This window comes from Bufo bufo, chromosome 5, assembly GCF_905171765.1.
Source record: "Bufo bufo chromosome 5, aBufBuf1.1, whole genome shotgun sequence".
Taxonomy (NCBI): Eukaryota; Metazoa; Chordata; class Amphibia; order Anura; family Bufonidae; genus Bufo; species Bufo bufo.
The window spans coordinates 539,492,630-539,504,911 of NC_053393.1; the positions used below are offsets into that span (position 1 = coordinate 539,492,630).

The following is a 12,282-nucleotide window of genomic DNA, read 5'->3' on the forward strand; positions in this document are numbered from 1 at the left end:
TGCCTGCTATATCTGTATGTGGGCTCTTTCAGTGCTTATCTCTATCTATCAATCAATCAATCAATCAATAAAGCTTTATTGGCAGGTATAAAATTATACATTAGTATTGCCAAAGCATGTGGGAAATAGGGGGTTACGGAATGGGGACACACCCGGGGTCGGTATATAGGAGTCCGTGGCGTATCATCACAGGGGAGGAAGGGGTGTGGACACACCTGTCTGTCTGTAACAGGCACTGATATATTGTGCTGCTATGTCCACAGTGTTCTCTTCCTCTCCCAGCAGGATGGGCAGTTTCTCTTCCTCCTCCATGAAGCTGAAGTCTGGGAGGAGATCAGAGAGTCTCCTAAAGTGGATGTCCCTCACTGCTGAGTATTTGGGACAGTATATCAGGAAGTGGGCCTCATCCTCCACTGCCTCCAGGTGGCACTGCGGGCACAGTCTGCTTTCTCTAGGCATGTAGCTCTGTCGATACCATCTAGATTCGACGGCCAGGCTGTGGGCGCTCAGTCTGTAGCGGCTCAAGATTTTGGGGTTCCCTAGTTTCTGCAGATATGGGGCCAGTTTGAAGTCTCTTTGAAGATTTTCAAGCCAGACCCTTACTGGTGCTTTGAGGTGGTGCAGGCGTCTTCTGATGTTGTAGAAGATCTTGCATGCCTTGTCTTTTAGCTCCTCAATGGCTGATTTGAAGCTCCCAGTCTGGTCAATTATCAGGCCATGGTAGGTGTACCTCTTGGTGGCTGTAAGAGGGTGGTTGTGTAGCGTGGAGATAGAGGGCCTGGCTGACTTTGTTTTCCTTATCTGGAACACCACAAAGTTGGTATTTTTTAAATTGATGGGAAGGGTGGTGCTGAATTTCTCCAGAATGACAAGCTGGTCTTGGAGACCTTTTTCAGTTGGTGATAGTAGGAGAAGGTCATCCGCATACAGGAGAAATTTCAATTCAGTGTCATGGAGGATGAGACCTGGTGTAGAGGAGGACTCTAGAGCAGCTGCCAGCTCGTTGATGTAAATGTTAAAGAGAGTTGGACTGAGGCTGCAACCCTGTCTGACTCCTCGGCTCTGCTGGAAGTAAGCTATTCTTTTTCTATTTACCTTCACACTTCATCGGTTCTCAGTGTAGGAGCTTTTGATGACGTTGTATGTCTTTTCTCCTATTCCACTGTCTAGTAGTTTCAGGAGCAATCCCGGGTGCCACACCGAGTCGAAGGCCTTTTTGAAGTCAACGAAACAAGCGTATATCTTTCCCTGCTTTGTGTTGTGGACATGGCTCTGGATGAGGCGGTGCAGGGTATAGATGTGATCTGTGGTGCGGTGGTTTGGCATAAACCCTGCTTGGCTTTTACTGAGGACATTATGCTGGGTGAGAAAGCCGAGGATTCTCTGGTTCAGGATACTGTTAAATAGTTTCCCCAGATTGCTGCTGACACATATCCCTCATGGTTGGCCGGGTCATATTTGTCCCCGCTTTTTTGTATTGGGGTTATGACACCTTGGTTCCAGGCATGAGGGAAGTAGCCAGCGCTTAGCACAATGTTGTACAGTTTTGCTATGGCTGCCTGTATTGCTGGTGGGCTGTACTTAATCATTCCGGGTGGGATGCCATTTGTGCCCCTGGCTTTCTTACATCTTATGGTTGATAGGCTCTCTGATATTTCCTGCAGTGTTATGGGTAAGTCTAGCGGGTTTTGGAAATCTTTAAGTATCTGTTGCATGCTCTTAAGTTTTGACCTAATTTGTTCTTGGTCTGGGTTACGTTCTTCTTTTGGGATGTCTCTGTAGAGGTCTCTGAAATACTGGAGCCAGATGTTGCCGTTCTGAATATGGAGGTTGTTTTTCTTCTCATTTGTGCCCAGGTGGTTCCATAGTTCCCAGAAGGAGTTATCTTGGATGGCATCTTGAAGCTGTGTAAGTTTGGTTGAGGTATATTCTTGCTTTTTCCTTCTGAGGAGGGTTTTGTCTTGCCTCTGCGTTGTGTCATAGACTTCCCGCAGGTTGGTGTTGTTGGGATCTCTATGCTTTTTATTTGAGGCCGATCTTTTTTTTTAAATTAATTATCTTTATTAGTTGGTATATCAAACAAATTACAATGCAAGGAAAAATACAGAAAATAATTTTTTTTTTTCCTTCCCCCTTTTTTTTCCCCCTTGTCCCCAATTCCCTACACCCTCCCCCCTCCCCCTACCTGTGGTGCGTAAAAAAAAAAAAAAAAGAAAGAAATTTATCACAACTAATCAAATCCTCCAACCACCCCATATCTTAGTCCACTTCTCCTCAGCTTCCCTCTGTTTATACATGATTTTCTCATAGTTTTTTACCTTGTCAATTAGGTTTATCCATATATTTATATCTGGAGTATATCGAGCAAACCAGGTCCGACTGACCAACACTCTGGCCAACATCAGTATCCTACCCAGGAAGATCTTTTGATACTTATGATTATTTATTTTGGAAAGATCATTAATAGAGATGGCCCGAACTATCCGACGGCGAACAGTTCCCGGCGAACATAGCTTGTTCGCGTTCGCCTCTGCCGGGCGAACACATGCGATGTTCGGTCCGCCCCCTATACATCATCATTGAGCAAACTTTGACCCTGTACCTCACAGTCAGCAGACACATTCCAGCCAATCAGCAGCATACCCTCCCTCCCAGACCCTCCCACCTCCTGCACAGCATCCATTTTAGATTCATTCTGAAGCTGCAGTCTTAGTGAGAGGAGGGAGACTGTAACTGCTGCTGATTTAATTGGGAAATCGATAGCTAGGCTAGTGAATTCAGTGTCCACTCCAGTCCTGAAAGACTCATCTGATCTCTGCTGTAAGGACAGCGTCCTGACAGCACCCCAAAAAGCCCTTTTTAGGGCTGCAACATTAGTCTGCTTTTTTTTTTTCCTTTATATACATATTGCAGTTGCCTGGCCTGCCTGTGTGTGAGGAGCTGCAGGCCCACAGACTGTAGTGTGCCCACTGCCAGTGCTCACCCCTGTCATTCCGTGTGGCACAGGACTTTGCTTAAAAAAAGGCACTTAATTTTTACACTTTAATCTAAGGTTAGTTGCCTGCCAGTGTGTGTCAGGCTGACTTCCACTGACTGTAGTGTGCCCACTGCCAGTGCCCACCACTCATACCGGCTGGCACAGGACTTTGCATAAAAAAGGCATTTAATTTTTACACTTTAGTGTAATTTCAGCTGCTTGCCTGCTGCTAGTGTGTGTCAGGCCGACTTCAACTGACTGTAGTGTGCCCACTGCCAGTGCCAACCACTGATACCGGGTGGCACAGTAGCTTGCCGATAAATAAGGCATTTAATTTTTAGACAGTAGTCTAAATTCAGTTGCTTGCCTGCTGCCAGTGTGTGTCAGGCCCGCTTCCACTGACTGTAGTGTGCCCACTGCCAGTGCCAACCACTGATACCGGGTGGCACAGTAGCTTGCCGATAAATAAGGCATTTAATTTTTAGACAGTAGTCTAAATTCAGTTGCTTGCCTGCTGCCAGTGTGTGTCAGGCCCTCTTCCACTGACTGTAGTGTGCCCACTGCCAGTGCCAACCACTCATACCGGGTGGCACAGTAGCTTGCCGATAAATAAGGCATTTAATTTTTACACTTTAGTGTAATTTCAGTTGCTTGCCTGCTGCCAGTGTGTGTCAGGCCCGCTTCTACTGACTGTAGTGTGCCCACTGCCAGTGCCAACCACTGATACCATCTCCCCGTTCGAAAAATCTATTCAATAAATGGCACCCAGATTGGGGACGTTAGAGGGATTAAACTGATGAGAATAGTACTACAGAAAATACCACTCATATCGGGTATGACAGTAAATTGCACGGCGCAGACGCAGTCACCGTGGATAAAAACAAAGGGGAGGGAGCCAGCGTTTTTTTAACCATCTCCCCGTTCGAAAAATCAATTCAATTGACCTTTCGGGGACCCTTGGTGTTGTACGTGGCTGGGTGGAGGAAGAAACCTTCAATGACATCACCGGGACGTGGCTAGCTTGGTATCCAACCTTGTGCAAATGGGGAGTTTGCGGTTGTGCAAATGAACTGTTTGCGGTGCATTAAAAGGGGAGTTTGGTCTGTCAATGTCTGTGATGCGGGCGTAACCCTTACACTACCTGATCGATACAACATCATACCTGATCGTATACACACACTGGATGTTTTAAAGCACGTTATTCCAAACAATTTAGGAATGTTAGTTGATTTATGCCCTTTATGGATTAAAACCCGACTCTGCGTCCACTACGTAATTTTCCATGGGAGTTTTGCCATAGATCCCCCTCCGGCATGCCACAGTCCAGGTGTTAGACCCCTTGAAACAACTTTCTCATCACTATTGTGGCCAGAAAGAGTCCCTGTGGGTTTTAAAATTCGCCTGTCTATTGAAGTCTATGGCGGTTCGCCCGGTTCGCCAGTTCGCGAACATTTGCGGAAGTTCTCGTTCGCTGTTCGCGAACTGAAAATTTTATGTTCGCGACATCACTAATCATTAAGCAAGAATACTTGTGGTTCAAAAGGGATTCGTATTTTTAGTTTATACATGATAAAATTATTGATGGTATTCCAATAGTTTATAAGTTCTGGACAGGTCCAGATCATATGAAGATAGTCCGCTCCTGAAGTGTCGCATTTAGGGCAGTTCGACGTGTCTCTTAGTCCACATTTATTCATCCATAAAGGAGTGATATATAATCTGTGGCAAATATCAAATTGTACTATAACATGGTTGAAGTTCTGGGATAGTGAACCTAGATTCCCAAAAATATTCTCCCACCCTTCTGATTGTAAATTCGGACAATCCACCTCCCACGCTCTTTGTCCTGGTGACTGTATATCACTAAACCGTGCCTTAAGTAATAGCTTATATATATATTTGAAATCTTTATTCTAGACAGTGTACCCCCTACCCAATCGTTCAAGAAAGATGAACTATCTATATCCAGCACCAGTTTATCGTCCAGACTAGATAGTACTGAACGCAATTGAAAGTACCTAAACCATGAAAAGCTTTCTATATTATGTGTCATCTCTATAAATGGCTTAATGTCTCTATCCATAACTACCTGTGAAATATACAAAATTTTATTCTTTTGCCAAAATGTGTCGGCTGCAATATCATCTAGCCTTTGTAGGTGCACATTGTGCCGAAGAGGCGTGAATGTAAGTGAACCCTTTACCTTCAACCATGTCCTAGTAGTAGCCCACACTTTCAGGAGTAGTTTTATAGTCTCTCTGTAGCCCCGCTCATAGGTCTTCAGTAGCCCGGATTCCAACAGGGTAAATATATTATTGTGAGCGTGACTACCTACCAACTTCCCCAACAGTGCGCTGTTTTCTGATTCGTAGCACATCAATAGCTGGGCTGCAATAAAATACCCTTTAAAGTAAGGGAGGTTTAAACCCCCACACTCCAATGATTTATACAAATATTCCAACTTTATTCGAACTCGTTTTTTTCCCCATATTAGATCATTAATTATTCTTTCCATGAGTTTAAAGTACTTATCGTGTATCCAAATAGGTGATTTGAGGCCGATCTTAAGGTCTTCCGTACAGGTCTGCACTCAAACTCATCAAACCAAGTGTTGGGGTTATCTTCTTTTTGCTTCAGATGGCTATACTTTTTCAGGTCATCCATTTCTATCTATCTATCTATCTATCTATCTATCTATCTATCTATCTATCTATCTATCTATCTATCTCATATCTTTCTATGTCATATCTATCTATCTATCTGCAATGGACGCCTCCCCCCAGGGCCCTTCCTATCGTGTCCCAGGTGTAGGAAATGCCGAGTGGTATAGTGCAGCGTAAAATTTCCCTTTAGGTGTGTCACGGAGCTCCTACCTGGATACAGCTGGACCCCAGGCTTTGTCTCCAAAGCAATAAATAGGAGTAATAATTGAGGGATAATAGAATAACTTGAGTCCAGACCTTGTATGTAGTTGAACAGCAGCGTTACTTTGCATAAACGTTCTCAAAAATGGTTTACAGACTTTGTCTTAGTCCCAGCAGGCTTTAGCATAAAAACTGGAAGGCAAACTCAACTCTGCTACATCTGTTTCTCTCTGGCTCTGCTGTACTGACAGACTGACTATATGACTTTGCTTCTTCTTGTATGCTGCACTTCTCTTTGTACTGTATGGTCTGTCTCTAGATTAGGCCAGGGAACTTTCCTCCTGGCTCCTTAGGCTCTTAGCTTTGGCCTCCATGGCCAGCAGAGCTGAGGGTGCTCTGGCTGGCTTTGGCAAGTCCAGCAGAGTGGTGCCCCTGCATACCTGTCCCCTAGCAGGGGATAAGCTACACTGGAACTAACTGGTCCCCACTAGAGATGAGTGAATCGAATCCCAGGAAGTGGAGTTCGATCTGAATTTCAGGATAAATTCGATTCGCCTAGAAGCCGAATTTCCTCGTGCTTCGTGTCAGTGAATTGAGTTATCCTGAAATAGTATTAAAAAAATGAAAAAAGTAAAACTTACCGCCTCCATTTGTTTGCGACGGCCCGACAGCCTCCATCTTGCTTGAAGATCTCAGCCGAAATCCCGTTCGGCGCGAGATTACATAATCACGCCGGCCGGCGTGATGACGTAATCTTGGGCCGCACAGGATTTCGGCCGAGATCTTCAAGCTAGATGGCCGGCCCGTCGTAAGCAAATGGAGGTGGTAAGTTTGATGTAATTGTTTATTGTTCATTTTACACATTTTTAAACTCAGATGCCGTGATCATGTATGAACGCAGCATCTGCGGGGTACAAAGATGGGAGCGGCGTTATTGCATCTCCTTGTCAATGCACCCGCTACTTACAAAAAAAAAATGTGCTTTGTGACGAAGTAATTTTGAAGAAATTCGCTCATCTCTAGTCCCCACCCTTCCTGCAGGAAATAGGGCTAGTCCACTTCTCCACGGAGGGGGGTTAGAATGGAATAGAAAGCTCCATTCTACCTAAGTACAACTCTGCCATATTTTCTGCCACCTGCTGGTGAACCAGGTACATTACATGAACATAACAGTTGCAAACAGATTAGGAATGCACATTGTGGAGGACCTGGAAATAAATAAGATGACATGAGGTTAGACGAATAAAGACAGTAGCAAGGTGCAGAAGTGGTAACACCACTCTAGGGTGTTACATATCTATCTCATATCTGTCTATCCATTATCTATCTATGTATCTATCTATCTATCTATCTATCTATCTATCTATCTATCTTTCTCATATCTATTTAATTTATCTATTCATCTATTTATTAAATATTTTATATTAATATTCTAGAAGTTCTCAGCTTTCTTTTAAAACATTTTGATGTTTCTTGGTAGAACTTATTCATAATTCTGAGATTCCTTATAAAACGAATGTTTGGTTACTGGAATTCTGCAACCTTCAAACACAATTTCCACATACGTAGCCGGTAGTGTCTTAGTATCACAGCCAAAGAGAATGGATTACGGTATATAGACGTTATATCATACTTTCCTGGATCACATTGAGAGTTATAATTATTCTGCTCTACCATGCACCTGTGATTTCCCTGCATGCCACATATTGTGCATTGATTACGACTGCCCTCTACCAATGCCAGTGCAGAGCAACAGACGACTGCCCTCAAACTGCTTACATGTCTGTGCTGTTAGCCTTCTGGATGAGTCTCTTGTGATCTTTACAGAAATATGGAGCATTAGTAGTGGATTATATCTCCTAAGTCTGTAATTGTTTGGTATGACTATTATTTGCAGCAGGGACTTACACAGGATTTTCTCACGTTGTAGTCACAACCGCCTGGACTGTGCTCTTTGTGCAACCCTCCTCCCCTACACATGTTCTCCTGTCTTGACAACCAGCATGTGCTGATGACCTCTCTAGATCGGATATCCATTCACATTGAAAACTGCATGTCATTCTAACCTAGTGGTCTTTTTAAGTAGGCATGGTCAGCAAACTCTGGCACTCCAGTCTGAAATTACTACTCCCAGCATGCTCATTTACATATATGGGAGTACAGAGAACAGCCAAGCAAATGGGCATATAGGGAGTCATAGCCTCACCAAATCTGGAGTGCCAGAGGTTGCTGATCCATGGTCTAAACCCCTGCTTAAAGGCTATGTACACTTTTAGAGGCAATTTATGTATTGTTACTTATTTTTAGCTAAAAATCATTTTTTCAATTGGTCTTTGTTAAAAATGTTAAGCCCCTTTCTCTGTACAGGCTTGAGATTCTCTAGTAGCATGCTCTGTATTTTTACTGTGTTCCATGAGGCAGCTGATGGCTTCTTAACTCTGATCTCTGACCACATAAACACCAATTATAGCTCAACTCTTAACTTACTGATAAGAATGTGGCTTAAATAAGTGTTTATGACTTATTAGTTATTTAGAGATAACGGTTATTAGATGACCTGCACAAAATGAAAATAAAAGTACTCTTCACACAGGTAGACAAACAGTTAACCCTTTATGACAGAAAGGCTGAAATTGAAAAAAAGATTTTTAGCCCAAAAATATTAAAATACAATCAGAAAAAAAATTGCCTACAAAGGTGTAGTCAACAAAGATCAGTCCTGTTCTGGTTCCATCCAGCTTCTGTTCCTGTGGTATCATAGTTTAGTGCAATCATTAAGAGAAACAAAATTAGAGTATGCTGGTATCATACTCACACCCTCTAGTTATTGTTTCCCATTCTTTTTGGTCCTGGACTATGGTTACTTGAACCTGAACTCTAGTTCTTTACTCCTGGACTCTGGTTACTTGTACCTGACTCTGGTCCCTTAGTCCTGTACTCTGGTTCCTTGCACCTGAACTCTGGTTGCTTAGTTCTGAACTCTGATTGCTTACTCCTAGACTCTGGTTCCTTGCACCTGAACTCTGTCTTCTTTACTACTGAACTCTGGTTCTTTGCTCCTGGACTGGTTCACTGCACCAGACCTCTGGTTCTTTACTTATGGACTCTGGTTCCTTGAGACTGGTCTTTGCTTTCTTCCTCATGGACTCTGATTCTTTGAGTCTGAACTCTGGTTCCGTTGTCCTGGAACTCAGTTCCTTGTTTTTTTTCTACTGTTGGCTCTGACCCACGGCTTAGTCTGACAATGTTTTAATGGCCCTGATCCACACTTCATCTGACCACACTCCCATCCTACTTGCTATGACACCAGGCTGACACCATCCTTACACAGGCCATCTACTCTCTTGTTCCTGTCATCTCTGCCAACCTTTCTCTTGGTCCCTAGGGCTGAGTGTCATCTAGTCACGCACCTCCACTTGCTAGCTAACTACCATGCAGTGCGGCTGGTCTTCTCTATACCAGCAGCTGCAGTGCTCTTCTTCCAACTCCCACAAGGACATCATGGGCATCTTTATTTATCAACTACAGCAATGATATACAGGGCATGATGATGTTCTAGGTGTAACCGCTGCTCTGACCCTTGACTCAGTCCAGCTGTGTGTCCTGCATGGCTTGCTTCTAGGCACATGGCAACAATTTACTCTGTAGTTTCTATACATACAATGCAGTTGACGTCAATTACTCTGAATTTGCTAATATAGACATTTGCAGCATCCATCGCCACCCTGCCTGAGGGTATGTGGCTTATATAGATGTTATCAGGCCACCTGTAACGTCACCACTCATGATATATATTTCAAACATTGCATAAATACTCAGCGCATCAAACCCATAGTAGTGCATTTTTTTTCAGTATCATGCTGGCATCTGACAGTGGCATAAGGCGCACATAGCATATCAAAGTATGTCACATCAACATGAGGTATCATGCCACATACATAAGCAAAGTACATAGACTCATAACAGTCCAACAGTTCAACATGGGCTATGTTGCCACTGTAACAGGGTCAAAGGTAACCCATAAGAACTGACAAGAGAATGTGAACATGTTCGATATACACTCATTGATAAAAAAAAATACCGTACCCAAATAAAAATTACAGATTGCTGCAAAACCCGACATGCAGCTATGTCTTAGGCAGACAAGAAGATTTTCATTTCGATGAATTGCTGCCATCGAGGCCGTTCTGACCTAGCTGTTAGGAGATGTTGGGAGCAGTGGTTACATGAGGGCATGCACACATGGTGAACAGGCTGTGGATGGCCCAGACAGACCACCAGCAGAGGATTATTTCATCAGCTGACAAGCATGAGCAGCTCCCATAGTTTCATTGTCCTCCATCCAGACATAGGTGGCTCCTTCATTACACACCACTGTTTCTACCTGGACCATTTTCAGGCACTTAGCAGAAGGAAATTTGGAGTTGCCTTTGTTTTCAGTGGTGTCATTAACAAGAAACCTGGACGGCTAAAGACTGGAACCGTATCATCTTTTGTAACGAATCCAGGTTCTGTTTGGGATCCCATGATGGTTGGGTTCGAGTATGGAGGCCTTGTGGTCAGTGCTTCAATCCTGCCTTTGCTGTGGAGCGCGACATAGAATCAGCAACAAGGTGGAAAACAAGGGGAAGATACCCACTCCGAGTAGAGTGGGTAGAGTGGGTAGCGACACTCTATCCCAACTGCTGATGTGATAATTAGTGTTGGGCGCGAATATTCGAATAGCGAATATTAATCGCGAATATCAGCACTTCGAGATTTTGCGAATATTTAAAATATAGTGCTATATATTTGTAATTTTTAATATTCTAGATTTTTTTCCCCATCAGTAACCTCCCTTGTGGGCCAATGAGAAGGCTGCAATGTCTTTGTCAGAGCTTAGCAACATCCCTAGCAACCAATAGGAAAGTTGCCTACCCCTTACATATAAGAACCTCCCCAGCAGCCCTTGTATGCAGTATTTTGCAGATCTGAGAGAGAGAGCAGTGACATTGCTGTGCTCTGTGCTTTGCTGTGTAATTACATTAGATAGTTAGTTAGTTAGTTCATTAATTACCAATTTCGCAATCGCGAATATATTGAAGCACTCTATCTGCATATAAAGCCGAATGCACACGGCCGTGTTTCACGGCCGTGAGCGGTCCGTGGTAACCCGGCCTGGATTCCTGCTGAGTGCAGGAGCGCACTGCATCATTGGTTGCTATGACGCCGTGCGCTTCATGCCGCCGCTGCACTACAGTAATACACTCGTATGATCTACGGCCGTGTGCATTCGGCTTAAAGTTATTGTAATTTTCTCCAGTCTCAGGAAACTTCTAGCAGCTTGAAAAATTTAACTATAGTAACCCACACTTGTATTTTGCGCGCATTACGCGAATATTACATTGCCGATTTTTCATGATCAAGAAAATTATCTCGAATTCGCAAATATATGACGAATACTCTACCAAATATTTGCACAATATAGCGAATTCGAATATTGCCCCTGCCGCTCATCACTAGTAATAATCTGCAAAGCCATCGCACACGACAGATGGTCACCCCTAATAGCGATACGAGGGACACTAACAACTCAGCGATATATGCAGGACATCCTGCCACCAAATGCATTGTCTCTTATGGCAGGGCTTCCAGTTTTTTTGCAACTGCCTGCTGATAGTTTCCAGGTTTCATTAGGACGTTCATTTCTTATTTAACATGCTATGTGTGTGACTGTCTCTACTAAAGTCCAAGGAAGTCCCTATCTCAGTTATCTCCATAGCTTCCATAGATGTCACTGGAGACGCCTCTCATATATGTGGCTGTTTGTGTCTTCAAGGCGCCACAACCAACCTGAATCTGGTCCCCTGTTTAAATGTAGATTGTAAGATCTTATGACCAGAGTCCACACTACTTTTTCACCTTGTTAATATATCAATAAAGGTGAGAACAAGTGATATGTTTGGAGTGTCTTTACAGTGTTGAATCTAGCAGTACTAGTAGCTACAGAAGCTTCTCGCCGTTACATATAGTTGCATCTTTTTAAACAAAATTACTAATAGCTGAGGATAAGAAGCCAGCAGGATGATGGAGTCTCAGAGCGATAGCAGAGTGTAGGTGTATTGGAAGGGAAGTGAGGGCTCGAGAGACAAGACTGTCTTGCCAGAAATGGCTCATTGTCAACTCAGAGAGGTGGGGAAGAATGTACGAGGGTGGGGAGCGTTCACAGGGAGCTCAAGGTCACAAGTTAAAATGTTTTCTATTAGCCAAAAGGGCAAAGAAAGTCCAGCACACAATGGGATGAAGGAGTGAGAGGCGATTTCTGGATGGCCTCAGCTGATTTTTTTCAGTAATGAGAGAAAAGAAGGATGGAGAAACAGGATGAGTGGGAAAAAGTTGGCCAAACTCTATGCAACTACCCACCCAGCTGTGCAAGTCATCGATCATGTGAAAACCACCACC

General features: G+C 43.6%; 1 protein-coding gene across 1 annotated transcript in view; it reads right to left on the reverse strand.

The window, feature by feature from the left end:
- Positions 1-12,282, reverse strand: part of AGMO (alkylglycerol monooxygenase) — a 241,059-nt gene that overhangs the window by 50,873 nt on the left and 177,904 nt on the right. The gene's annotated exons all lie outside the window — the stretch shown is intronic.